The 27,812-nt window shown below is 30.0% G+C and overlaps 1 protein-coding gene and 1 non-coding gene across 3 annotated transcripts in view; one reads left to right on the forward strand and one right to left on the reverse strand.

Moving 5' to 3' along the window:
* The window catches only part of LOC107441065 (uncharacterized), an 87,148-nt gene that overhangs the window by 20,779 nt on the left and 38,557 nt on the right, over nt 1-27,812 (forward strand). The gene's annotated exons all lie outside the window — the stretch shown is intronic.
* Nucleotides 16,388-16,476, reverse strand: TRNAY-GUA (transfer RNA tyrosine (anticodon GUA)). The gene is given in 2 exon segments: nt 16,388-16,423; nt 16,440-16,476. It is a non-coding gene; the product is annotated as a tRNA-Tyr (tRNA).

The raw sequence follows: 27,812 nt of genomic DNA on the forward strand, positions 1-27,812 counted from the left end.
ATTCACTCTGCTATGGATTCTTCATATTCGTCTGCTGAGTCTTAGAAAAAATCGCTTTCACTGACATTCAAAAAATTCGAAATTCTTTGGAACTAACCCGTATTTGTTTACATGGAGAATTCAGAATCTTTAAATAATAAATGTAACGCTTTTTTTAGAAACTTTGGCAAATCTGTCATTGATTTTTTCAACATCCAAATCAATTTCTCGATGAATATTTAATAATGCGAGTCCATTTAATCGTTCTTGATTTTCATTTGCTCTAAGTCAAGTTTTGAGACGTCGGAGAGAGACGTTTCATGTAATGTTTACAATGAAACTATGACGAATTTCGATTTAATCTTTTGGATTATGATTCTTGAAACAGTGAAGAACATAATTAGATGGAAAAAAATCGCTTTTCCAACCTACCTAGGTGTATATGCCCCCTTAAATAATTTAGTTCTTTTGTAAACTATTACAAAACTTATAATTTTTTTTTTCAATTAGAGGGGGGTCATGAGTTCTATGACCCCCCCCCCCCCCCCNCCCCCCCCCCCCCCCGCTGGATCAGCCACTGGACATACTAGGAATTTACTATCTAATAATCGAAAATAGGAGGTCGACTTACACAACGGATTGACTAATACACCAAGATATACGGTAAAACAAAAAAATTTCACTCATGAATTTTCTTTTCTTTTTTCAATATTATAAATGTCTTTCACATGATTCGTTTCCTAAGTTGACGTGCAAGTCACCTCCTTCTTCCTTCCACGATGTCAAAGTTACAAGTAAGTATCGAATTCTCAGTAAAGGGACCGGGGGAGATAAAGGGTTTGCAAGCTGCAGCTCACCCATTTTGACAGCTTAAAAATAACACAAGAAAAATGTGGTAATTTAAGGAAGCTAACATCTGGGTGCAGACCACCCATGTACGAATTTTTTCTAGAAATGAGTTGAAGTCAGGAAATATCCCTTCGATTATTTACTATAATGCTAGTATGTATTGCCATGCGAACTATTATTTATAATTAAATTAATCATTACAATATTTTAAATGTTTAATTCGAAATCCTTCAACTTGCTCAAAAATAATTCGAATCATTTTCTTAATAATTCTATAATTCTAGTCATTTCGTATTTATTACTTCTACATGAAAATATATGTCGTTCTGTATGAAACAACCCTAAACATGCTGTCTTAAATTTTATTTTGATTTTCACAAAATAAACTATGAATTACAAGTATGCTTTTTTTTTCCTTACAGTGTTGAACAGCTGATATACAAAGGTGTTCCGTAATCACCTCCCTTAAAAAATATTTTTAGAATACATGTTGAAATAGATGTCATAAAAGAATATAACTTAGATTTTTCAAATCAATATTAAAGAGAGGAAGAAACAAAAACGTTGTTGAAATCTGTCCGATCGCTAGTAAGGAAGGCGGTAAGAAAAATATCAAAACCAGTTCTTGCTGTATGAAATTTTGAGGTGTTTCTAGTATGCGCCTTTCAACCTCTCACTGTCCCCTCTCAAAGATCAAACAATTTTGGTTTTCTTTGTCCCAGCCTTTCACGATAGTGATTCACTAAATTTTTATATCTTTCTTAATTTTTCTCTCCTAAATTATCTCATCTTAAATCAAGTTTATACTTTTTCCATTTCATATTAGAAAAGGATTTCAAAAATATGTTCTAAGAATTCTTCTGTTTACTATATTTATTACGAATAAAGTATAAATGTGTTTCGCAGACGTGTGGTTCCAATTGTTCAACTTTGTAATCTTGTAATTGAGACCAGGGCCGGATTAACCTATAGGCACACTAGGCACGTGCCTATGGCCTACGAAATTCAGGGGCCTACGAAAAACTTGGGAAAGAAAAATTTGTTGACAAAAATAATTTAGCTTTAAAAACAAGTGTATTTTGCTCAAAATTATGAAGATACAAATAAAAATATAATATTTTTCGGTAATAAATTATTTTTCAGAACCTTATGATCTAATATATTACTTTTTTGCGATTTTTGGATTCAACGAAATCTTGTATTATGCTGTCGAATTCCAAACTACGCAAAATGTCGTATTCAATAGACATAAGTGCGAGCGATGCCAAACGTAGATTAAGTTAATGCAGATAAAGTTCGATAAGCAAATTTGTAAATTAAAATCCATATTAATAAAAATGTAAAAGAAATATGCAAGAAAATTTTAGCATATATATTTAGAAAAGAGGGAAGGAGGGGAGGGCCCAAGAACGGCTATGCCTAGGGCCTACGAAAGGTATAATCCGGCTCTGATTGAGACCACCTCACACGAACACATCTTGGAAAAGCATTATGAAACTCTGCCCTTTTATGAAGATTAATTGTAACTCATCCGTCTTTGGAAAAAAAAATAATAATAACTTCCATGGTTAGTCCGACTGTTGTTCGGTACCAAAAGAATAAAATTATATACTTTATTCGGAATAGAAAAAGCTGCAAAGAAAAATTTAGAGTTTCATGAGATTTCTCTTCCGAAATTTCAAAATAATGCAATTAATGTTCCGCCATAAAAGTGTGCCTAATTTTTTTGTTTTTATTTTATTTTAGTATAATTAAAAATATAAGATTTAAAACACTGAAACATCCATTCTTACCAACAGAAGTTAAAGAATTAAAGTATATTCCGAAATAAAATAAAATTAAAAAACTACAATATTTAATTATCCAAACATCTACAAACTGCAATATTCAAATCTTGTACCTAAAAAAAAGAAGAAAAAAAAAACTGAACTGCATAAATGTATGATTTTAGAATTTTCAGAACATCTAAATAGAAATTAAAAATTCCTAAAATCCATAAATTAATAATTTAAAAATTTTTTTTAGAACCTCTAAAAAAGAAATCTAAAATTTTCTACGCGGCTTGCACTTTAATGGAATGACGTCTTTGCTTTTGATAATACTTTGAAGTACTATGAAAGTGCTTCGTAAATATACGAAATTATGTGAATGTATTTACTCTCAATTTTTTATTATAAATTGTTAAAGAAGCTCTCTTTAAATAAAAATTATTTGATAAGCAAAAGTAGACAATAGCGATTTATTGCCAAATCTAGTAAATCTGGAGAAAAGATTTATTTTTCCCTCCTTCGTGAAGTGGAAGAGTCCAAACTGCTTCGAAGCTTCACGTTTTTGGTTACAGTAAGTGCGGTGAATTTCCAAAAAGAGAAATTAGCTCCGGGGTGCTGGAAATTATAGGTCGTCCTTTTCTACTTTTTTCGTCCTTATTCATTTTTTTCTGGCATTCCCCTTTTCTTGATGAACACTGTATTCCCCCCCCCCTTGTCTCATCGTTAATTTATCTGCAGTAGAGATTTGAATGGAAAAATGGGCCGTTTTCAAACGATAATTCGTCAAATGGAAGATATTTGCCTTTTATTTCAACGAATATTAAGATAACATTTTGTTATCTCGATGCTTTATTACTTTTTTTTTTTACGTTTTACTTCCTGTGGAAATTGTCTATTTGAAAAGTAATTAAAACTCTTTCAATTTTTTCCCTCTGATATTTCATTTTCAATTAAATTAAAATGGAGTTAACCGTTAATGAATCGTTTTTTTTCTTCTCCTTACCATGAAAATCAATACTATAATATGAAATTTGCTTTCTTTCAGATATAACCAAATTTGATTAATTTTATAGATCTTCTCTTTAAATGTTGTTCATCAAATTAAAATTGCCTGCGTTTTTAATTAATCATTTTGATTTTCTACTGTGATTTTGTTTTGTTATTTTGACAGGTTTTTCCCACTTTAGCGAGGAAAATACTAAAATAATTTTATCAACATTAAGAAACAAAGACAAAAATCTTAGAAGGAAACAAACTACCCTAAAATCAACTAAAAGTGCCTGAGATTGATATTTAAAATCTTTAAAAGTGAATGTGAATAAAAGTAATTAAAGGAGAAAAATATTAAGATTTATAATCCTAGAAGAGGATGATTTTTGAAATGAAATGTTGACCAAAATGTGCAGTAAAGCTAAATTAAGAGCAACTAAAATTAACATCTAGTCGGCACGGGGATGATAATCTTAAAAAATGAAATTAAAATTACAAATAAAACTTCTGTACAACTAATTAATAGCGACTTAAATTTACATTTACCTTAACTAGAGGGAAAAAATGCAACAGAAAATTTCTGAATGTTGCCATAAAAAAAAAAGACATTGATGAGGGTGATAATCTATAAAAGTTAAATAGAAAATTGCAAATACTGTCATAAAACAATAAAGTGACATTTGCCATGTATATGGGTACTATTCTTTAAAAGAGAAATAGAAAATTGTGAATAAAACTGTCGTAAAGCTAATTAAAAGCACTCTAAATTGATATTTATCCTACAAGTTGACGATTTTCTTCAAAAAGTTATCGAAAAACTGTAAATAAAACCACCGTAAAACTAATTAAGATCTACTTATATTTACGAACTCTTTAAAACCTTTTTTAAGGCTGGAATTAGGGAAGCTTCTTCTGACAAATGGCAAAATTAGACGCCCTTTTACCTTGACAAATGCGATGCACAAAGAATTGAAAATCTTTTGTGATTTAAGCAATAAGCAAGGCATAATTTTAAGTTAAGTCTGAATTGCATCAGTAAATTACAAAAATTAAATTTTAGCAAATAAGCTGCCGGTAGCAAAAAATTTTTCTATCATTATTGCCATGGGCGAGCGTCTTTTTGAAAGAAAACTTAAATTTGTAAATAAATAAGGTATTCCTTCAATTATGGATGATGAAAAGCGCTTTTATTTTATTTCATGCAAAAATTATGTTATGATGTAGTACAAATGGAATTTCATTTTGTGAATCACAAATCCTTACCAACCAAAAATTCAAGCTCATGGCGTTTCTGCGGAGGACAATAGTCTTGATCAGAATATTGAACTAAACCCAGAACATTATTTTAGATAGAAAAATGTTAAACGCCAAACATCAGTCTACGCTTGTTTATTCTTTATTATTATTATTCATACTTTCTTCCAAAGGGCACATCATTTAGACTTCATATTTACCCTCAAGATTAGTTCCTCAATTTTGTGTCCAGTTAGAATTCAGACTTCGGTTCCTCTGAATCAGAATACAATGCATAGAATGGAAATTTACAAAAGTTTTTTGCAGTCAGTCCACCCCGAGGGAAGAACTATTATGTAGCAAAGCGCATCAAAATTATTCCAAGAACTGTTCTTTCCATGCTCTGGTGATTCAAAATTCTGTGAATGAGAAGACTTGTGGATTCTACTTCCTATTTCGAATGATCTCGCAGATTCTCATGAAATTATTCGCATATTTTGTTGAAGTTCGGAGCGGGAAAAAAAAATTATATTTAATGTTCGGGAAATGAACCCAAAATACCGTTTTACTTTGTTTGATTGTGTTGCATCGGAAACAATTTTATAGTGCATGAATAATTTAGTTTTGCTATGATAACAATTTAGATGGTTTCTGATAGGCTTCAAGTTATTTAGTCAGAATTCCATTAAGTAACAAAACAATTTCAAATATGAAAGATACATGAATAAAATAATAAATTTCTTTATTGTTAAAAAAGAAAGTGTCACGAAAAATATTCATATTTTTCTTTTTTCCAATGCCCACCTGTGCTAAGATCCGTCAATTCAGGCATTTACAGGGCGATTTTGTTGGCCTCTCTTTCAAGGGCATCATATTAGGTGGGCCAACGTCGCTCCCACAGTGAGGACAGATATGACAGAGAAGGAAAGAACATTCATGCCTTGCCCGGGATTCGAACCCAGAGCCTTACTGATTTCAAGGACAGTTCCCTGCTCCCTTCATAGGCCGGTCGGCAAAATATTCATATGTATTTCGGTTATTTTCTCCAAAGATTGCGTGCTTGTTCATTATGTTAATATGCACCTTACATAGTAAATTATCGTTCTCTGATTCAGGTCAAAATTACGATCTGTGGATGAATGAAGATGTATGAATGGATGGGTCCTCCCTACAAACGGGTGTGACGTATGGTGCTGCAGAAGTCGAATTCTTGGCCATAGATGGCGCCACTGGAAAACAAGAACAATCGCACCCCCTCTGCCTAAAACAGGCATACGTCAACAACCTAGTAAATTGTTTAGTGCGGATTCAACTATTTTTCGAAATTTACCTAGGTAATGTGCACATCAATTGTCTCCGTATCGTTAAAGTTCCAAAGTTTGTTTCACCGAGTTTCTACTAATTTGCCGATTGTATCATTATACTCACTTTATATTTCAGAAATCAAAAAATAAACAAATTATAATTGATTTCCTTAACTGTACTAATATTTAAACTGTTCGATTCTTTGGATTTTATATTTTAAAGTAACTGATGATTGATTCTATCAATTAATGTGTTGATTATTTGATTAAATTGATTTTATTCTTTAGATATTAAAAAAAAATATTACGTTACGTTAATTTCTTTAATCGTACTAATATTTTAAACTGTTCGATTCCTTCTATTATGTATTTTAAAGTGATTGGTGATTTAATCTATCGACAAACATATTGGTTGTTTGATTGTAGTAACTTGATTTCTTAGACAGAGAAAAATAATTAACATGATGTTAATTTAAGCGTACAGAATCACTTTTGTCCCAGCAAAGAGCTTATTTTTACTTTAGCAAGTGGCTAGCAGGTAAAATACAAATAGTTCCAGGCAATTTACAGATTACCTGTAATTTGAAAAATGAAAAAATTTTTTTAGCACTTTAAAGGATTACCGCAGTGTTTCTGCACATTAATTTTTATTTATACACTTTAGGGGTACTTTATACACTTTAAGGGTAATATTAATATAAACTTGGTTTTGCTCATCGTAGAATATTTACTGGTAGAATTAATCAATCAAAATTCCTTAATGCTCATCAGAGTTAATAATTTTTTTTTTTTATCGTTTTCTTTCTTTTTTCAAAAAGTGTATACTTTTCCACCTTAAAAAGTTATTTTGTTAAAAAATGTATCCTTTTCCACCTTAAAAAGTTTTTATGTTAAAAGGTGTATCCTTTTCAGCATTAAAAAGTTTTTTTGTCAAAAACTGTATCCTTTTCCACCTTGAAAAGTTTTTGTTAAAAAGTGTATTCGCATTTGTCAACAATTTATTATTATTTCCAAAAATTAAGAAAAAACATTCGCTTGTTAAACTGCCCCATTTGTTTAGTTCAATTAAGCACCAACATTGCGTAAGTCCCATAATTTTAGTATTCAGTTCAGATTGCAAAATAATCCGGAAAAAAAATGCCAGAGTGTTCTCTGCATCTCTAAGTCTTTTAAAATTCTATTAATCTTATTCAAAATTTCCACCACGCTTAAAATTTTTATGAAAACTCTACGTAGCAAGCTGCCGTTTTTCTTCTTCGTTACATATTATCTTTCTTACAATGCTCCACACGTAATGAGGGAAAGATAGATTATTAAAAGATATTTACTCTCAATACTTTATTCTCGATGTTCAAAAATAACTTTAAAGTTCATTTTTTAAATCGCTGCGACAATTAATTAGATTTTTGTGAAACCGGCAAGCTGATGCATTGCTGTCGCTTCAAACTCTCTTTGTATATTGTCATAAAGAATGAAAAAGAAATTTTTAAAATATAAAATCAGTTTCAATTTTTTTTGTTTTGTTTTCTCTTATAAGCAACAAACGTTTCTGCATCATTTTAAATTAATTTAACCTTTCAACTACATCGATATGAACAAATCTACATTATACATGGAGAAACTTTACTTTAAAACTTGAAATATTTTGTTTAAGGCTGTTTTTAGCGAGTGATAGGTATTTTTTATAACTGACCAGTTAAATACTCGTATTTCGGGTAGCGGGGTAAATAATAAATAAATCGGTATTGAGCAACACTGCGAAATCGTCAGAAAACTGAAAGGTATATACAAACACGATTAAAATAGTTTCAGATTATTTCGTTTTCTTTTTATTATTATTTCTTACATTTCCCAGAATTATTACGTTATAAGATTACGCAAAACATGTTTTAGAAGTTCCTACCTTCCTTCCTCGGTGGAGCGAGGTACAAAATAAATAAGTGGTTTCAGGTAACTTTAGAAATACTAATTGGGTACCTACAACTAATCACATGGTTGTGTTTAATCACTTGGTTATATGCATGGCGTGTTATGAATTAATTTTAGGATCAGATTTGATAGGATGCCTTTAGAGTTTCAGGGTTAAGTTTAGCATATCTTTAGCCAGTGTTATCTATAATAATTATGAAAATGACTTAAAATGTCAATTTTAAGAAAATATAATTATGTAATGTATTTTTTGAAATTTTATTATTATTATTTGAAAATTTACTGCAATGCTGCATTGTAATGCTCCAAATTTTTTTTGACAAATTTGAGAAACATTCTTCGATTTTAATAAGTATAATATAAGTGGAAGTATCTCGCCAAATTGGCATTTTTTAAAAATATTTAAGCTACCTATCGTTTTTAAAGTCTAAACAATTTTTTTCACCAATCATTTATTAAGAGTAACATCAAGAGGATGCTATACAGAGGGAAAAACTGTTCTTTGCAAATTTTATTTCATCTCCATTGGTAATTTAAATTGTAAAGCTTAAAGAAAAGTGAGTTCAGGTAAACCTATCACGTCAAAGTATCAAGTCAAGTATCAGGTAGTTTCAAATGTTAAAAAAATATTTTCCAAATATTGAAATGCAAACGATTATTGCAGAAGAACTTCCGCAAATCGTAGTCCTATGTAATCCTTTCATAATTTGTTTGCATTTTAATATTTTAAATTTATTTTAAACTCTTGAAACTTTATAGTTTATTCCAGGTTTACTTGAATTCACTTTTACTATCCTTTAAATTACAAGTTACTTATGAAGCTGAAAAAGAATTTTCCATGAAATATTTCCCCTGTGGTGTAGCGTCTTTACAAAGCTTTGCTTAAAATCTTTGCTTTATGTGATTTTTTGTCATTTTTTTTTCTTCCTGGGAGTAAGTTTTGTAATTTTTTTTCCTTGTCCAAAACTTTGTGATAAAATACGTTCAAATTAAAATTGTTTTGATTTAAATAAAATACCTTACTTCTAATACAGAGATTTAAATATTCCAAAGAATAATGCTCCTTTATTTTTAACATGTTTCCCGGTGCCCCTTTTATGCGAAACGGAATCGGGGAATCGATATTTAATTAAGAATTCCGATTTCTAGCTTTAAAAACTAACGATGCAGAATATTGGAAAAACTTCCAATACCATTTTATACATATGTCGATTATAAGTCTAAAACAACTTTATTCACTGTATATTCATAAATATGTTAAAAGTTTCAGAACGCATTTAAGAGTTATCTAAAAAGGTAAATTCTTTTAAACGACATCTGAAAAAAATTAATCGTTATCATTTATCAGTTTTATATTGATTATTTAGTGAAAAATATTTTTGTTTTTTTAAAAACTTAGTTTTTGATCTAAGTATTACTTTTTCTAGCTAAAAAAAACTACTGTGTATTGCAATTAATGAAGCAACTATAGTAAATTAAAATATAACGTAAGTTATTTAGAACATTATATTTTTAGAAATCATTCGAACTCTTGATATCGAGAGTTTTGCGCAAAACGTACCAGGTGTTTCATAAAAAATGGTCCCTTAATTAGTAATTTTGGAATCTTTGTAAAAAATGAAGTAAAAAGAAATCTTCCTATTATGAATCACAATTTAATATTTTGGGGAAAAAGCGTTTCTACTAATAACTTTTCAGTTGATTTGTAAGAATGCTTTATTATAGGACAATCACATTTTTAGGTACAACAATAAGGATATAGGCTTTAAAATCACTTTTAACATTAGTTAATAAACAGCAATTGCTTAAGTTCTGTTATTGTTACACATTTTCATAGAATAAATAGATCTTTTAATGTAGCTTTCGCTTACCATTTATCTGAAAAAATTTAACATGTTTAATGTAATTAAAACTATCTATAAAAAGAGAATTATTTAACGTAAATTACTTAAATGATGTAGTTCACACTAAATTAGTATTAAAAAAATGATAGAAATTTGAAATTTTTTAAATAATATTAGAACTTTATAAAACAGAAATAATTTTTTTTAAAAAGAAAATCGTTGTCAGAATATGTTATTAGACATTAAAATAAAAATATTTAAATGTCCCAGTCATAGCCTATAACTAGACATGCATATCTAAATATATCTCAAATAGTAGTACGGTACTGCCTATAGCATCAAGACAGAACATCAATTCCACTTATCTCCAAATAACAGAGAGAACATTGGAACAAGATGCAAATACAGAAGGGACGCATTTTGAAGTGGACATAGTGACGAATTCTGTTGTCAATTGGTAAATTGGACATGCAAGTGTTATCGATTTCCGATGCTCCATTAGAATGAAGGTCAGCTTTGGAATGCCATTTAAAGAATAACCCAGAGAAGAGAAATCTCTAATCATCAGAGAATTTAGGTTGATTTTCGGGGGACTGATAACAAGTTTTCCACATAACAACAGCAAAGTTGGTCAGCTCTCTTTATGAGCAAGGGTCAGAGAAAACTTGATATGCTAAGCAAGCTGATCTTGAAACCAAGAATGCCGATAGTTGACCTTTGGAAGAATAAAAAAAGGGGTCTTATTGTCGCCAAGGAAAAATCTGTCCCTGTTGCAACGAACTTGACTTTGACTCTTTTTGTTGACAATGTTAACCCTAATGAATCCGGTTTTTATGTTGATTAAAAGCAGAAAAGGAGGTGCGACAATACATAATAATAATAATAATAATAGAGAATCCTATAATTGTTGCCATGTCGCCAATAAAGATATTACGCTTGAATTCCATTAATAAATCATGATTATATATCAAATTACCTATGTGTGGTTGGAATTGAGAAGTAGCACTGTTTGTGCTGCTTTAAATTTATAGAATTCTTAATTGTAATGTTGAAAGCAGCAAAGAAAAGTAGTTAATTTCAATTCTAGAAAAAATTACCTTGCGATAAAAATAAATAAATAAATAAAATAAACTATCTAGAAACCAAAGCAAAATATTTCTAACATAATGTTAAAATAAAATAAATTTAAAAGCTAATCACATCTTGATAAGTCATTTAAAAAAATAAAAAATAAAGAAAGACCCTCTTCATATTCATAAAAATGAAATTTATTTTGTTTAATTTGTTTTACTGTTTTATATATTAGACAATGCTATTAAAATTGAAATACGCATATTTTTACTTCTACAACAGTTTTACATATAATACAATAATTCAACTCAATCATTCAGTGTCACATGGGCGTAACAGGTGTCTAATTTTTTAGGGAGGCGAAATTAAAATACACAGCCAGAATAGTTCTCTAAATTTCACACATAACAAAACAAAACAAACACATAAATAAGCAAATAAAAATAATGATATGCTAAGTCTACTAGAAGTTTAATTATTTTTTATCTCCTATTTTGTCTTGAGCTTTGCTGAATTTAAATCGATGATGACTGATGAAAATTTTCTTTATTTGTCTGAAATATTGAGGGGGAGTTTTAGTGATTTCTAATTTATTGAAATAACACATACACCTTCTTCCAGTCAATGACTCCCGTACAGTGTCAGCACAGTGTCATAATCATAATTATAAGCAAAATTCGTTGTTGTTGTTTTTTCTAATGCCACTTGCCAATCCAGCAAAGCCTGCCTGGCGAAACCAAACGTATTTAGGGTAGAGATTGCGTTTCTTGTTTTTCAGTCGCGCCATCTATGGCCAAGAATACGACTTCAGCCACACATGCGTCACAACCCGTTTATAAGGTGGACCTAGTCATACATCCATTCTTTCAGTCACAGATCGTAATTTTGACCTGAACCAAAGAACGATCAATCATCAATTCAGTACCTCCAGAGGTATGATTTGTTATGGGAACATAGAGGTATTTCTGACCCGACAGATTTAATGTGCATCAATCATCATTTACTACACGGGGAGTTTTCAGCCGTCGGGGATCGTACTCATGACCTCTTGGACATAGGCCCAACGCCCTACCTACCAGGCTATCCCGCCCTCATAAGCAAAATTTTTCTATAGTAACTGAAAAATTCGATAAGTCAAAATGAAATGCAATTATGCGATTGAAAAAAAAGTTTCTTAACTAAACTGTAATCAAATATACCTAATTTGAAAATAACCACTCAACATCATAACTTGATGCAAGTACAATTGTTAATTTTTTTTAAATTCTTTTTTTACACGGTGGCTTTTAGATATATTTATAACCTTTGATTTCTGAGTTAAACTTATGTATATTTAATTATAACTTTACATACGTTAATTTTTTCCCGACAAATATTCAATCTCAAAAGTTGTAGAATGAATTTGACGTAAGCGACCAGGCAAAAATAATTCTTCACTGGATTTGCGGTTGTGCTGCAAAATTTAATTTTTATTAGCTTCAAAAATGTGATTCGCATCCTCTTATATTTTGGGTTCAAATATATTGTTTTTATTCGATACAAGTTTGAAAAAATAATAGTTAAGCTGAGTAGTTACCATAGCTAAGCAAATTTAAATAGCCATATTGGCTATGGCTCCTTTGACTATGACACATCATGCGTGAACAAGATACCCAGATAATTGGGTAATTTCAACTTGAGAAAAAGTGATTGTGCCTAACCATGTGATTTAACCCTTTATCTACTGCATTATGAACTACTGAAAAAAACTTTCATAAATATATTTTTTTAGCTGCTATATTGACAATTAAAGAATGTACAAGAAAAAAAATCTCCCCGGTGCGAAATTTAATTTGCTAGAACTAATTAATTAAAGTGGTACTTGAGTTTAATTAGTTTAAAGTGATTGGTACTTATAAGTATCGTCAGTAGATAAAGGGTTAAATCAGATTTAATTGGATATTGTAAGTAACGTCACGCGCGTGTGTCGGAACTGAATGGCTTCTGAATTGACAAATGCCACGATTTACCTACAACGACGTCACTTGCAGGTGTCCAATTATTAAATTTGTTTTATAACATTATAAGGCATTTTTTCATGCTTGTATTTGTTATTTCTAAATGAATTAAAAATTGCGCGATAATTATTTGAGATAAAAAATATTTGAATGTCGCAAAATGAAAGAGAATATAAAAATATGTGACAAAACAAACAGACTTCTCAATATGAGGCAGACTATTTGTGTTGCAAAATTAGCTTCAAAAATGTTAAACTATAGTTTCTCTCAAGTTTTCTTTTGTTTACATTTTGTGTTTGAAGAAACTTATTTCCTTAAGTACTGGCGAGACAAAAGAGTAGTTTATTACCCTAAGCTGAACAAATAAATGAATAAAGTAAAATAAATTTTTACTCTGGATGAGTGTTTACATTATGCTTAATGGAACACCGATGTTCCGCTGCTGTGTTCATAAGGCTGTCGCGAAAAACATGGAAATTAATAAAATCTTGTGCGATTGTAATGTACCACGTGTTGTAAAATCAGATTCGACTGTTTTATGATCATCGCTTTGTCCTTTGAGAATTTTTATTATTTCCTGAAATGAAGCATATAACACAGTAGAAATGGTTACTTTTTAATACATACTTTTGATCTGTACCGGAAGTGATCTGTTATTTTCAGCGATATATTAAGAAAATAACACATTATTTCCACGAAATGTAAAAATAGAAGCTTTGATTCCATTGTACTATTAAAAAACTTTTCATGGCATTGTGCTTTTTTTCCTAATAAAATCGTTATCATTATTATTATCAGTATTATTAATACTAGTATTACTTTAGTTTGAAAACGGGAATATATATAATATTAGATAAAAATATAAAGAAAACAACGAAAAATATATTTTAAATAAATAAAACTTATTTTTTTTTAAATCTTCTTAGTTAATCTCACTTTTCTCTAATTCTTTTTTTATCCCGTTATTGTATTCCACAGAATTCATTAAAACGTTTTAATATAAAGAAAAAAAGAATTTATCAGAAAATTTAAAAAAAAATTAAGTATTAATTAATTATTAGATTAAGAATGAAAAGATATAATTTTTTCCATCAACTCACGCGATCATTTCCGACAAAATTAGCTCTTCCTGATGTTGCATCAATACAGCTAAAGCAAAATGTATCAATGCAATACTTTTGATACATTTTGTCGTCTGTTGATTTTAATGATCATAAATATAAATCATTAATATTAAAATATAAATTTCGGGGAATACTAAATTGCATGAAATAAATAAATTAAATGAATTAAAACGGACAATCACCCCTCTTTATTTATCGATTTTCGCATGCACAGCGACTCAAGCATTAAATTGCTTTACTTTCTAAACATTTATACAGTTTAATTTCTTTAAACAATTTGAAAACCTGCAGAAAAACTAAGTTTTTTTTAGTTTTTCCTATCTATTTTCCATACCGCATAGCAAAGAAAAAAAAAACGAATAAATTACAAAAATTTATTTTATAAATATACACGCAGTATCTCACTTCTAGATAAAATTTTCAGGCCAACGTTCTAATAAATACAAAATAAACGACAAAAGTTATCTCGAATCCTTGAATCACGTTGTGTCTCAAATAGTGACGTTATTTATTTCAGTTTATTTATTTTTTAGCGGTGTGCGATACTCCTTGGCTAATACATCTTATACGATATTAATTTTTTCAAAAGCCTACTTTTATTTATTTATTTATTTTTCTGGGAATATCACTGGTTGTGAGTGAAGCAATTGTTATGACCAGTGTGATAAAAAAAATGAACTGTCTTCTTATTGTACTTGGCCATCGATAAATAACTCGAAACTCTCCGCCGTATTGTTTGGAAGAAATCATTACGATCGTTTAAGAAAATAAATAATTCACGTCATAGCATTAAGTTTATTTAGTTCTATCAGTATCGTAAATTCTGCAATTTATTACTATGGGTAAATGGGTTCAGTTTAAGATATAAATAGAATTGGTATTGTTATGATATGTACCTCATTTTGTATTTTTTAGTTCTGAAATATTTGTATTTCAAAATAAATTTAATCAATCATTATTTGAGATAAAACATTTAGTCATTAGTATATTAATATAAATTAAATAAATCATTATTTGAGACAAAACTTTTAGTCAGTAGCATTTTAAAATAAATTAAATTAATCATTATTTGAGATTAAACATTTAGTCATTAGAATTTTAAAATAAATTAAATAAATCATTATTTGAGGTAAAACATTTAGTGACTAGTATTTTAAAATAAATTAAATAAATCATTATTTGAGATAAAACATTTAGTCAGTAGTATTTCAAAATAAATGAAATAAATCATTATATGAAACAAAATATTTAGTCAGTAGTATTTTAAAATAATTTAAATAAATCATTATTTGAGACAAAACATTTGGTCAGTAATATTTCAAAATAAATTAAATAAATCATTATTTGAGATAAAACATTTAGTGACTAGTATTTTAAAATAAATTAAATAAATCATTATTTGAGACAAAACATTCAGTCAGTAGAATTTTAAAATAAATTTAATAAATCATTATTGAAGATAAAGCACTTAGTCAGTAGTATTTTAAAATAAATTAATTAAATCTTTATTTCAGACAAAATATTTACTCAGTAATGGATAAGATAAACCTTTTTTTAGCTAACAAGTAATATAGTAATAACAAAAATACCTTCCATTTGAATCTGTTTCGACTGTCGCAAGGACTGAAAAATAATAATAATAAAATAAATAAAGAAAAGGTAATTTCAAGTTTCGATTCAAGCGAACAGTACACTAATATGCATTGGAATAAATAAACTTGCAATCAATTTAGCTTGAATTATAATGATTAAATTTAATTTTTATGAATATGTTAACATTCGGCAATATTGTATAAAAAAGTACGAGTTTTCTTTTAGATAAAATCGTATTGTCTGAGTTTTTATAACGATCGAAAGACAACGATTTGAAAAAAAGCGTCCGTCGAGCCAGCGACCTATGGATATCTATGATTTTTCCTCTACAGTCCACCGCTCTGCCAACTGAGCTATCGACGGTTGATATAGTTAGAAACAGATAAGAAATAAATAAATACAAATAATTCGTTTAGTGGGTTGAAGAAGTGATTCGTGCGAGAAAAAAAAGTATTTGAATTTAAAATCCTTTTTTAAAAATTTATAACTTCAGACATTATTAGAGAGATGCAGTATCTGTGAAATGCAGATGAGTCTGAGGGCAAGCTTGCTGCAGAGAAATTCAGTAAATTTAAAAATTAATTACTATAAATATATTAACATTTGGAAATATTACACAAGAAAAATTTACGAGTTTTCTTTCAGATAAAATCATATCGTCTGAGTCTTTACAACGATTGCAAGAAAACGATTTGAAAAAAAGCGTCCGTCGAGCCGGAGTCGAACCAGCGACCTATGGATGTCTATGAATTTTCCTCTACAGTCCACCGCTCTGCCAACTGAGCTATCGACGGTTGGTTTAGCTGGAACAGATAAGAGGTAAAGAAGTACAATTATTCGTTTAGTGGGTCAAAGAAAATGAGAGTAATTCAAACGAGAGAAAATATTCAGTTTCGAATTATTTTTTAGAGATTCAGATTTGCTTATTCCTTTATTGAAATGTAGTAAAAATCTATTTCTAACATATTATTTTTAAGTTGTTTCTTTAAATGAGAAGAAGATTAAAATTTTAATTACATTATACTTCATTATTAAATTTACTTCAAAACCATCTTAAAATATGTACTTTGTCTTGAATACGTCTTGAGTACTTTGGTAGCGTACCTCATGCTGTGTACGCCACTGTGAGGAGTCAAAAAATGCAGAGCTGTCCAAAAAATGGGAAAAATAAGCTGTGCGTATACTAAAGAGGCGAACTTATTAATACAAATGAACACAGACAGTACCATTAAAGGAACTGTTATTTAAAACGTTTATATTAAACCGAGACAAGCTGGCTGAAGACGAATGCGAAACTAAATCTTGCCTGTATACAAAAATGAAAAAGGGATATTTATAAGGAGAAAAAAAAAGATGAATAAAAAAAAAATTTATTGACCGAAACAAAAAGGGGTCAATAACATAAAATTACCTATGCTGAACACAAGTATCAATAGGGTAACATTACCCACTAGCATCAATGAATTTTTAAAATTTTTTATAGATTCGCGAATAATTTTTTACGAGTTTCCATAAATTACTAACTAATCTAACATTTCAATCGAATAAAATAAGAGAGGTGGGAAATTACAAAAATGATAGAGATAATATGCTATTTATTAAAATATTAGCACTACTTTTAAAATTCTCATAAACACAAAATCACATTATAACACATTTTCCGGACTACACTAGTTAAAGATTGTGTGGCTTAGTTAGTTCACATCTGAAGATATTATAATATTATTTCATTATAGAAATAATTGAGTAATCTCATAGAAAAATTTATGAATTGTCCAGAGAACAGAAAATAAATAAAATAAAAACATTAATCTATATAACGAATCTTTAAAAGACAATACTAATCAAAGTTGTTATTATTTCAATTTTATATTTTATGAAAGGTTTTTGTAGGTTAATTCAATTTGAGTAAGAATTGATTTGTAAGAAGTTTTGTGGATTGTCTTTAGAAATACCAAAAAAATTTTCACAGCACAGTTTAAATAGAATGGAGAACATATTTTACCCGGCGCATTTAGAAAATTATTAAAAACTAAAAGTCACGTTACAACTTGCAGCACATTTTCACAACTGCACTAATTAGAGATTGTGTAAGTTTACATAAGAAGTCTTGTAATATTATCTCATTACAACAAGCTATTGTTAAATATTTTAAAAGAAAGACATTTTCAAACATTAACAAATCTTTTAAAGACAATACTAATCAATGATAGTATTATTTTGACTCTATACTTTCTGATAAATTTTTGTTGGCTTACTCAATTTGGGAATTATTGGTTTATGAATTCTCCTGAAGATTAAAAATACTGACAAATCTTCCACAATACAAAAAAATTTCACATAGATCATAACAAATAATACAAAGTATAGTGATATTACTAAATAACTCTTCTTAATGTAAAAACGTCTAAGAAACATATAAAATTAAACAAAACACTCGCACATAAAAAATTAAATAAAAGAAATTATCACGCTGTAGTTTTCTTTATGTCACAAAAAGAAATATTAACATTATTAATCACTGTTAGTTAATGTTTTAGAGAGTATATAGAAGAAAAGAAAAAAAGTTTAAAAGGGAAATAAAAAAATTTTTAGAACTTCAGTAGATAGTCGATTTCTTGTAGAAAATCCATAGTTTTAGTTTAAGTGTTTCATTGAAAATCAAATATTTTTTTGTTGCCAAGCATATGAGTTATTAACATTAGGAGGACTTGAGTGCCGAGATATAAGTATATGGGTAAGAAGTTAAATAGTTATCTGGAGGGCCCATCAGGCCAACAGTGCAAAGATTAGTGTTAGAGATGTTAAAGCATTTGAAGTATGTTGGAAAAAGGACCATGTCCAGTTAAAAACCAGATTTCTTGTTTAGAAGGTAAAGATTTAAATTAAGTGACTTCATTAAAAAATTTTAAATAATCTGCCACCTTTGTCAATTTCATTCCAATAATCTCACCAGAGCGTAATTAATTGGACTTTAATTTTAAAACTTAAATAAGAGATTGGAAGTGGAAAGTTGTAATTATACGGATTTATTGTTGCTTCGGCAAAAGGACTCGAGATTCGTTTACCACTGAGGTATATTTTACAACAGCACTGTGGTCGATACAAGCTGAGTGCGGAATTCGTATAGACCATCCATCGCTGGCATTCGAAAGCGGGCCACCTCATTGGGATTCGAAGCTCTATCCCCTGAGCCACGATTCAAGAATAAAGATTTTAAGTCTTAATAGGCACGGGACTATACAGACTAGAGTTCTGGACTGTGGTGTATTTTTATTGTAAACTTATGACGACAGAGGAAGTTAAATGTTTTTTAAGATAGCTATTTTGGACTTGGACAACACTCGAAAGGAAGCTATCCAATAGAATATAAATACATATATGCTTACGAAGCGATAACAAATGATATATATATATATATATATATATATATANATTTTTTAATATGAGTTCTTGATAAAAATGTTTAAAAACTTTATTATATATATATATATATATATATATATAAAAAGCCCATTTTATACTAGAATTTATAGCGAGGATGGCCGATTCAAACCCGGTTCTCCTCATTGGGAAGCAAACGCTGTATTCTCTGAACTTCTGGGGCTCAGAGAATACAGCGTTGAAATGCAGCAGACCCAATTTTGAGTTTACTACTACAAATATTCAACTCCGAGCCTTGTAATTTTGAACCCAATCCAGAACACAAGGAAACTCCTGGATCAAGTATTGGGAGACATTTGTCTTCGTGGGGAACTTTCTTGATGAAACTAACCAGCATGTGCTTTACACAGAGAGGAAAACCACGAAACCGTCCACACTTAACCTGGCAACAAAGGGACTCTAACCCATACAAAGAGACATAATCCCACTACCACTGAGAATATTTTACGTCAGCACTGTGGTCGGTGCAAGCTGGTATATGCAAGCTGGCAAGCTGAGATTCGAACTAGGTTCACCTCATTGGTTAGCGAAAACTCTATTTCCTAAACCACCACGGCAATATTCTTTGACATAAAAAAAAAAAAAGAAATCAAACATTTTCCCCAGGAGAGGCTTGATATAAATATTTTTTTCAAGCTTTTATAAATATGCTCCGCTATATAATTGCGATTCTGGGAAGACAAGTGCTTTTCAAATCACCATTTATTCTACATTAAAATCTAATTATTTTACAGTGTTACTGATTGAAAACGAATGTTTAATAAAGTGTTTGAATTTTTTTTTGACAGTATTCAAAATATTCGAATCAGCAGAAATAAATTTAACACTGTAAGAACATCATGCATTCTTCCACATTAAAAAAAAAATCAAACACTCCCCTGGTGAGGCTCGAACTCACAGCCTTGGCATTACTCGTAGGCATTGAAAAAAGCCTTCTACACATAAATTTTTTAAAAATTTTTTTAAAATTTTTTTTAAGGGGAAACAATGACCGAAAGCTGAGTTGCCTAGAGAGGGTGAAGAACGAATACTTACCCAATCGTGCCTCAGAAGACAGCCATTTCTTCTCATTTCTGAAAGCTATTTTCATTAAACTAAGAATAGTGCATTGCCTTTAAAAAGGAAGGCTTTAAATGAATAGTTCAAAGCTTTTTTTTAATTTTCAGTTTTATTTCATTTTGCATAAAATGCAGAAGAAATTTTTAACAATTTAATAACTCATCGGGATAACCACAGAAGGTTTTCATTGTTTCCCTTCCCACGTAACGCAAACACTGATTAATTCCATCAAAGAAAGTCTCCACAAAGGCTAGTTTGTCCCAATGCTTGATCCACAAGTTCCCTTTTCTTCTGGGTTGGGTTTTAAATGACAAGGCTAAGGAGACTGAAAACTCAGTAATAAACTAACTTGCTGTAAACTCAAAATTGGGTTTGCTGCTCATCGCCAGTTAAAAAGAATTATAAATTTATGAATAAAAATAACTTGTCCGAATATTTAATAAAATGTGCAAACAAACAGCTTATTTCTTCAACAAGCCATTCAGTTGCATAATGAAGAGTATTGTTTAATTGAAGCTCCTAACAATTTTGTGAGACATTTTGTCTCTTGGTTCGTTTTTAAAGACTCCTCAATAAGGATGACCAAGGATTATTTATTATTTCAATTATAGCTTATTTATTATTAAATTCTTGATTATAGAATTATTTACAGAAAAGTTACAAATAGATACATGAGCTGTAGAGTATAATGTTCTTGGAGCGCAACTGCTCCCTTTCTTTTTTGTTCATACTAAATCTATCATCGTTCAATTACAACTCTACTCTTCGGCGTTCAAAACGAATCTATATCTCTAAAAATCCTCTTTCTCATCAGAAACAGTCCTTTGCTCCACCCCCAATGTAGGGGACGACGCTTCCAGTGTCCTTCACCCTCTGACCCTCAGGTCAGGGGTCAATCAAATGCGTGGGAGAGGAATTCGGATTCTGACAAATTTTTTAACTAATTATCGTATACTTTAAATCACCTTCAATATTTTTATAATACAACAAGAATCTTTCCATGTTATACATCACATTAAAATAACATCGTATAAGTATTTATACACCATTAATTATAACACAAAATGAAAGCCTTCTTCTTGTTAAATGTTTTATTTTATTGATTCCGAAAAATCCATCATGCTAATGTCACAATCTGTCTACAATACAATGTTCAAATGAGTCAGAAAGCCATAAATAATAATGGATTTTCCACTAACAAAAGACAACATTTTGAATTTTAGTCATAGGGAAATTGGGTTCTAAAGAAAAACTGCAGTTGATCATCTAATTTTGCACTCAGATCATGTAGTTTTTATTCGTGCTGGTGCCACACCCTCTCTTGGCCCACTAAAATGAAAGATAAAAATGAATTCTACTTTGGAGATTATTAAGGTGAGACCACGACGGAACAGGGATGTATGGATCAAAAATTTAGATTAGTCTCACATATAATAATATTCGTATCTATCTATTTTTTTGTTTGATTAATATTGAATTATTAATTAGGATAACAACTAAATAGACTTGTAAATCAATAATTTTATAAGCACCAACTACGTCATTTTATAGCCTTTATAATTTTTTATGAGACTTTTGCGTTTAACTGTATAAAATAGCGTATTGGTGCACTGAAATGTCATCGGAGGTACAGTATAAAATTGGAAAATTTTGCTATTGACCAGTGAACGGCATTTTTAACAGCGGAGACTTTTTAAAACATGTAGCAACTTTTCCAAAAACTGAGTAGTAGTATCAGTAGTAGTAGTTTATTTCCATTGCACTAGAGTTGCATAATGGGCTATTGGCGGTAGTCTGGAAAACATCCCTGAGGATGATTCGAAGACATGCCATTACAATTTTGATCGTCTACAGAGGGGATGGCCCCTCAGCTTTGGTAGCCCGACGACACGCGCGAGAAGTCGAACACTTTGCAGTTGTTGTTATTGTCGTAGGCCATTAAGGCAAGGGGTGCGGTTGCTCTTCTTTCCAGTGGCGCCATCTCTTCTCAAGAATTCGACTTCTGCCACCCCCGTTTATAGGGTAGACTCATTCATACATCCATTCATCCACAGATCGTAATTTTGACCTGAGCGAGAGAATGATCAATCTCGAATTCAGTACCCCCAGAGGTTTGATTTTTTATGGGAACATGGAGGAATTTGTGACCCGACAGATTTAACGTGCATCAGTCTCCATTTACTACAAGAGGAGTCTTTGTCCGGCTGGATTCAAACTCCCGTTCTTACGAACTTGAGTCCAGCGCCCTGCCAACCAGGTTATCGCGGACTAGCACTTCACAGTAGAACAGTTTAATGAGAACCAATTCCGCGCAATCTCCCTCCCTTCGCTGCTTGATCAGAGTTATCACACACCTGCTCACTGACCGCTGAAGATTGAATCACTGAAAGCCAGTAATGCTTGAATTATACTTCAATCAAAATTGAAAATCTCATTGCTTTTAAAGCATTTCTCAAAATATGGCAAACATTACAAGATTCATTTCTAAAATAAAGAAAAATTTTAAGAAATGAACATGAAATAATTTCCAGAATGTTATAGTATTATTAAATCATATCAATATCATTCATATCAATCATATTTATTAAATCATATCAACATCATTCATATCAATCATATTTATTAAATCATGTCAATATCATTCATATCAATGAATGATATCAATCATATTTATTAAATCATATAAATATCATTCATAGCAATGATATCAATAATATTTATTAAATGATATAAATATCATTCATAGCAATAATATCAATCATATTTATTAAATCATATCAATATCATTCATATCACTAATATTTATTGAATCATATCCATATTATTCATATCAATCAATGATATCAATCATATTTAGTAAATCATATCATATTTATTAATCATTTCACATATAGTTTGTTAATAAAATGCATATGGGGTGCATTTTCAACGAAAAAGTTTCGATTGGCAGATAATTTATTAATCCCCATTTGCAATATTTAATCGCCCTGTGGTCGGGGGTGACGGTTAATTTTGTCCTATCAGAGGCCACCAGCGACTCGCCACGTTGAAAACCTATAATCTAAATAAAAATGAAATTGGAAAGAAATTTTTAACTGAAACAAATAATGAGAGCACGGTAATAAAACGAATCAGCTTATCTAAACAACGACTCATCACATTACACCTGGGGAATAAAATACAGATAACACCCTGTTATCACTTGGAAACGTCCATATTTTGTCGTGTAATTCTTGATAACAATAACCACTCCAACTCATTCAACTAATTGCAAAATTTTTCATAACACCAATTCGAAAATTATTTACTGTACAAAAGTAGCAAAGATAAGTTTGTTATGAGTCACTAAAGACTAGTAAGCTTAAATAAAGTTATTATAGAGATATGATTTACACAAGCGAATGATATCATTATTATTATTATTTTAAATTCCAATTCTCACCTGTGTTAACACATTTCGTCAATTCAGGCATTTACAGGGCAGATTTGTTGGCCACTCTTTCAGGGTCACCATACTAGGTGGGTCAACGTTGCTTTTACAGTGAGGACAGATAGTACAGAGAATAAAAGAACATCCATGCCTTGCCGGGGATGGATGTTCCATGACTTGAATGATATCATTTTTATAAAACATGAACAATAGAGTAAATAAATGAGTGTTTAAAATTGGTTCTTAATGCTTATTTTATGCATAATTTTAAAAATACCTGGAAGAAAAATTAGAATAAATATTTCAAATATACCTGAGAAATAGATTTTTATTTCTTCCTTAATTATTAAATATTTATGCTCATTAGTTACATATATTTAAAAAATATTTTAAGAATAATTTTTTTCGCTTTAAATTGAAACTATACTTAAACATTTCCAATTTTACCGTTATTACTCAAGTTGTGGATATTTTTGCAGTTTTGCAAGTGAAGTAAAATTACATTTTCAATAAATTAGATGCATTTAAGAAATGAGAAATAATTTTGCTCGTACATTATCACTACACTAATCTGTAATAGTAAAAAGAAAAGTTTCAGTGTCCGTATGAGTGTATTTTTTTAGCTCCTAAAAAGAGTTCAAAATTTTTTAATTAGTTTGTTCTAGAGAAAAGAGTGAAAAAGGAATTTTTTCGAACAAATTACAAATTTTAGACCATTCTCTCTTTTTTTTCCAATTTTTTAAAATATGGCATCAGAGATGTTTGCATCTCTATTTGATAAAAAACGAGATTCACTGTGAGTTAATTGCATGTTTTTTAATAATTATCGATCCTTGATTCATTGCCCCAGGAGAGTAAAATTAAAATGAAGTTGGAGTGCTCATAGATTTTAATTGAACTTATTTAGTTTTGATCTAATCTAGCTGTGATAGTAAACTTTACTGATGTTTGCTAGTTTACAGCTCTATTTGATCAAAAAAGAGATTCACTGGGAGTATTGTACGTATTTCAATAATTTTCGATCCTTGATTCATCGCGTCAGGAAAGCACAATTAAAACCAACGAATTAATATTTTAAAAGTTCTATAACTTCATATTTATTTTTGTTTACTGTTGAGCTTTTGAAACGTGTTTCTAGAAATACAAATAAATCTTTCATTAAATTCTTTAAATCTTTTTCAATTTTTTAACTTCTATAAATCTTTTTACAAATTCTGCATGATAACGCTGGGTTAATAAATACTAATACATTGATAACATTCGATTTCTTTTTATTTTTTACTTTGTTCGAAGAACAAATTCAGCTCATTTTAAATACATTAACGTAACCTTAAAAAAATATTACTAAACGCTTCGCTGAAATCTGTCAAGGTTCTAAATTCAAAGGTATAACTCAACAAAATAGTTTTTTTTTTATAATAAAACTTCTTTTATTTAAAAAGACAAGTATAGTATTATAAAATAGAGAAATGTGGGAACGCATTACTTTCAGACTGTTTTCAAATGCGCGTTACACAATCATTAGCATTAAAAGCTTCGCCCAGCTAATATTCAGTGGTGTCTTTATTGTTCATATCCTCTTTTGCGCAATATTTCCCACAATTCACAGGAAATTTCTTTTCTTTTGAAAATAAATATACATCCTTATCATTTCTCTTCCTGTTTTTAGGAAAAAAAGTATTCTCATTCAGAAGAGAAGGAAAAATATAAATGGTAGTTATTCCTATTTTTAGAAATCGAATATTGACTTAAAAAGTATCTAGTAAAATAAAATATATAAGTTTAAATTTCAAAAAGGCACTCAAAATGTATCATACAAACATACGTCTATCCGACTGTTTCAAAAACTTTGTTAAATATTCTGGATCTTTTATAATCGTAATTTGTCTGAAATCGTTGTATCCATAACAAGAATTCGAGTCCGTATTATGGAGAAATTCTCTCTTTATGAAGTAAAATGTTCAATAAATACAAAATAGTTCTTGAACGGAAACATGACTAAATTTAATACCTTGTTATAGTTTTAGCATTAATTTAACACCTTATTAAGGTTGTAGCATGTACATGTTCAAGGCACAGATATTAACTATGGTTCGATGGTTTTTTTAAATTTAATTGTTTTTGAGTAATTGTGCAAAATATTAAGTTTATTTTCCTTTGAGGTATTGCGAATTCGATAACTTTTTAATAATATCCTGCAGAAAGCTTTTAATAGTAGGGGAGAGTTGGACAAAACGGGATACCATTATTGTTTTTATTTACTATGGAATATCTGTTAAGGCAAACCATACATTACTTTTTTTGTAGCTATAGCATTTATTGAAGCACACAAAAAACATATTTAAAACTAATTTTAATGACTGCGAAATAGAAAAAAAAATTAATTTCCAAACTCTTACTTATCCCGTTTTAGCATACCTGGGTTGGATAAAATGGGATAGGGTTTACAATGTTTAATTTTTTGCTTAAAACTAAGTGAAAAGCATAATTAACTGACAGAGAACTGCAAAGCAAAATTTCTATAAATTATATTCATGGGATTTTACTGTTCTAACACTTTTATATAGATTGTTGTTTTATGAGTAAGTACACAAAAAATATGATGCTACATTTGTTTTTAAAGACTATAAGTTTTCAAACATGAAGGCTTATTTCCGCAAATTCCGTTGTCGAGATGTGCCTTGTGCTTTTAATAGAGATTTCTTAGCAGCCTTTTCTTCAATTCTCTTGGTTCTTTTTTTGTAGTTTAATAATCCTTTCCTTTTCTTCCATTTCTAATACACTTTTATTTCTATTTCACTTAATTGATGTCGTAAGATCCCTGAAAGACTCTTTAATAATCAAGTATTTAAATTCTTCAGTAAACAAAGAGAAGAATTTTTTTTAGAATTGAATGTAGATTGAATTGAGCAATCCAGAAAATTAGGAAGTTTATATATAAAAAAGCTCAAGTCTTCATCAGAGAAATACATTACAATTAGTTTTAAAGAAAGATGTGAAATCCTAGAGTCGAAAATAAAATGCTTAATAATGAACGTTAATAAACAAATTTTGCATTACTATATAAGGAGACTAAATTTTTCAAAAATATATATAGCTAATATAAGTAAGCTGTTCCAAAAGCCTAGGCCTACATTAACATATGGCTATTTTAAAAGGTAATAATCCAACAAATAAATAGGTGGATAAAACGAGACATAAAAATCTCTATCCCGTTTTATCCAACTCATAAGTGTCCCGTTTTGTCCGACTCCGATACTTATTGAAACAAACATGACTGCAGCCTAAATGTGAAAAGAAAATAAGATAGACTGCACATAAAAATATTGGTAATTAAATGGTTAATCAAATTTAATACTCACCGGAATTTTATTCTCATATATATAGGCCGTACAATGTAAAAAACAACGTACGTAAATGTAGAAAATGGCCAGAAAATAGAATAAAAAAGTTCTGAGACCTACAACTTTTTATCAAATAGTGATCTCGAGACGGGACGCACCGAGAATGATATAATCACGGTCGAATAACACGTTTCTGTCGTTGTCCACCAGATAGCTGCAATAGTCTGGTCCCTAGGCGACGTATCCCGTTTTGTCCGACTATCCCGTTTTATCCAACTCTCCCCTATGTGTTTTACAAACGTAGACTTTGTTTCACCTTTACTTTTTCAATTATTCAAAAGAAAACATCAGTAATGTTTAAAAGCTTATAGCTCTATTGGATTAAAAACAAGATTCACTAAGAGTTTATTGCTCATTCTTTAATATCTATCTGTCTCTGATTCATTTCGTCTAATAAGCATTAAAAAAAAGGCTTATTTTTTTATATCAAACTGATATTGGATATTTACTTACTCTATTCGGCTGGCCGGGACAGCCTGGTCGTCTCACGTTTAGGAGAACAGGACTTTGAATCCAGCAGGCCGAAGACTCCCCGTTTGTAAGTGGTGAGTGGTGGACGTTAAATCTGTCGGGTCACAAAGTCACCCATATTCAAATAACAAATTATACCTCTGGGAATACTGAATTGGAGATAGATCGTTCTTTGGTTCAGTCGGGACAAAATTACGATCTTCGGATGAATGAATGGATGGCCCACCCTATAAACGGGCGTGACGTATGGATGCGGTAGAAGTCGAATTCTTGGCAATAGATGGCGCCACTGTAAAACAAGAACACTCGTACCCCCTCTGCC

Source organism: Parasteatoda tepidariorum, chromosome 1 (assembly GCF_043381705.1).
Source record: "Parasteatoda tepidariorum isolate YZ-2023 chromosome 1, CAS_Ptep_4.0, whole genome shotgun sequence".
NCBI lineage: Eukaryota > Metazoa > Arthropoda > Arachnida > Araneae > Theridiidae > Parasteatoda > Parasteatoda tepidariorum.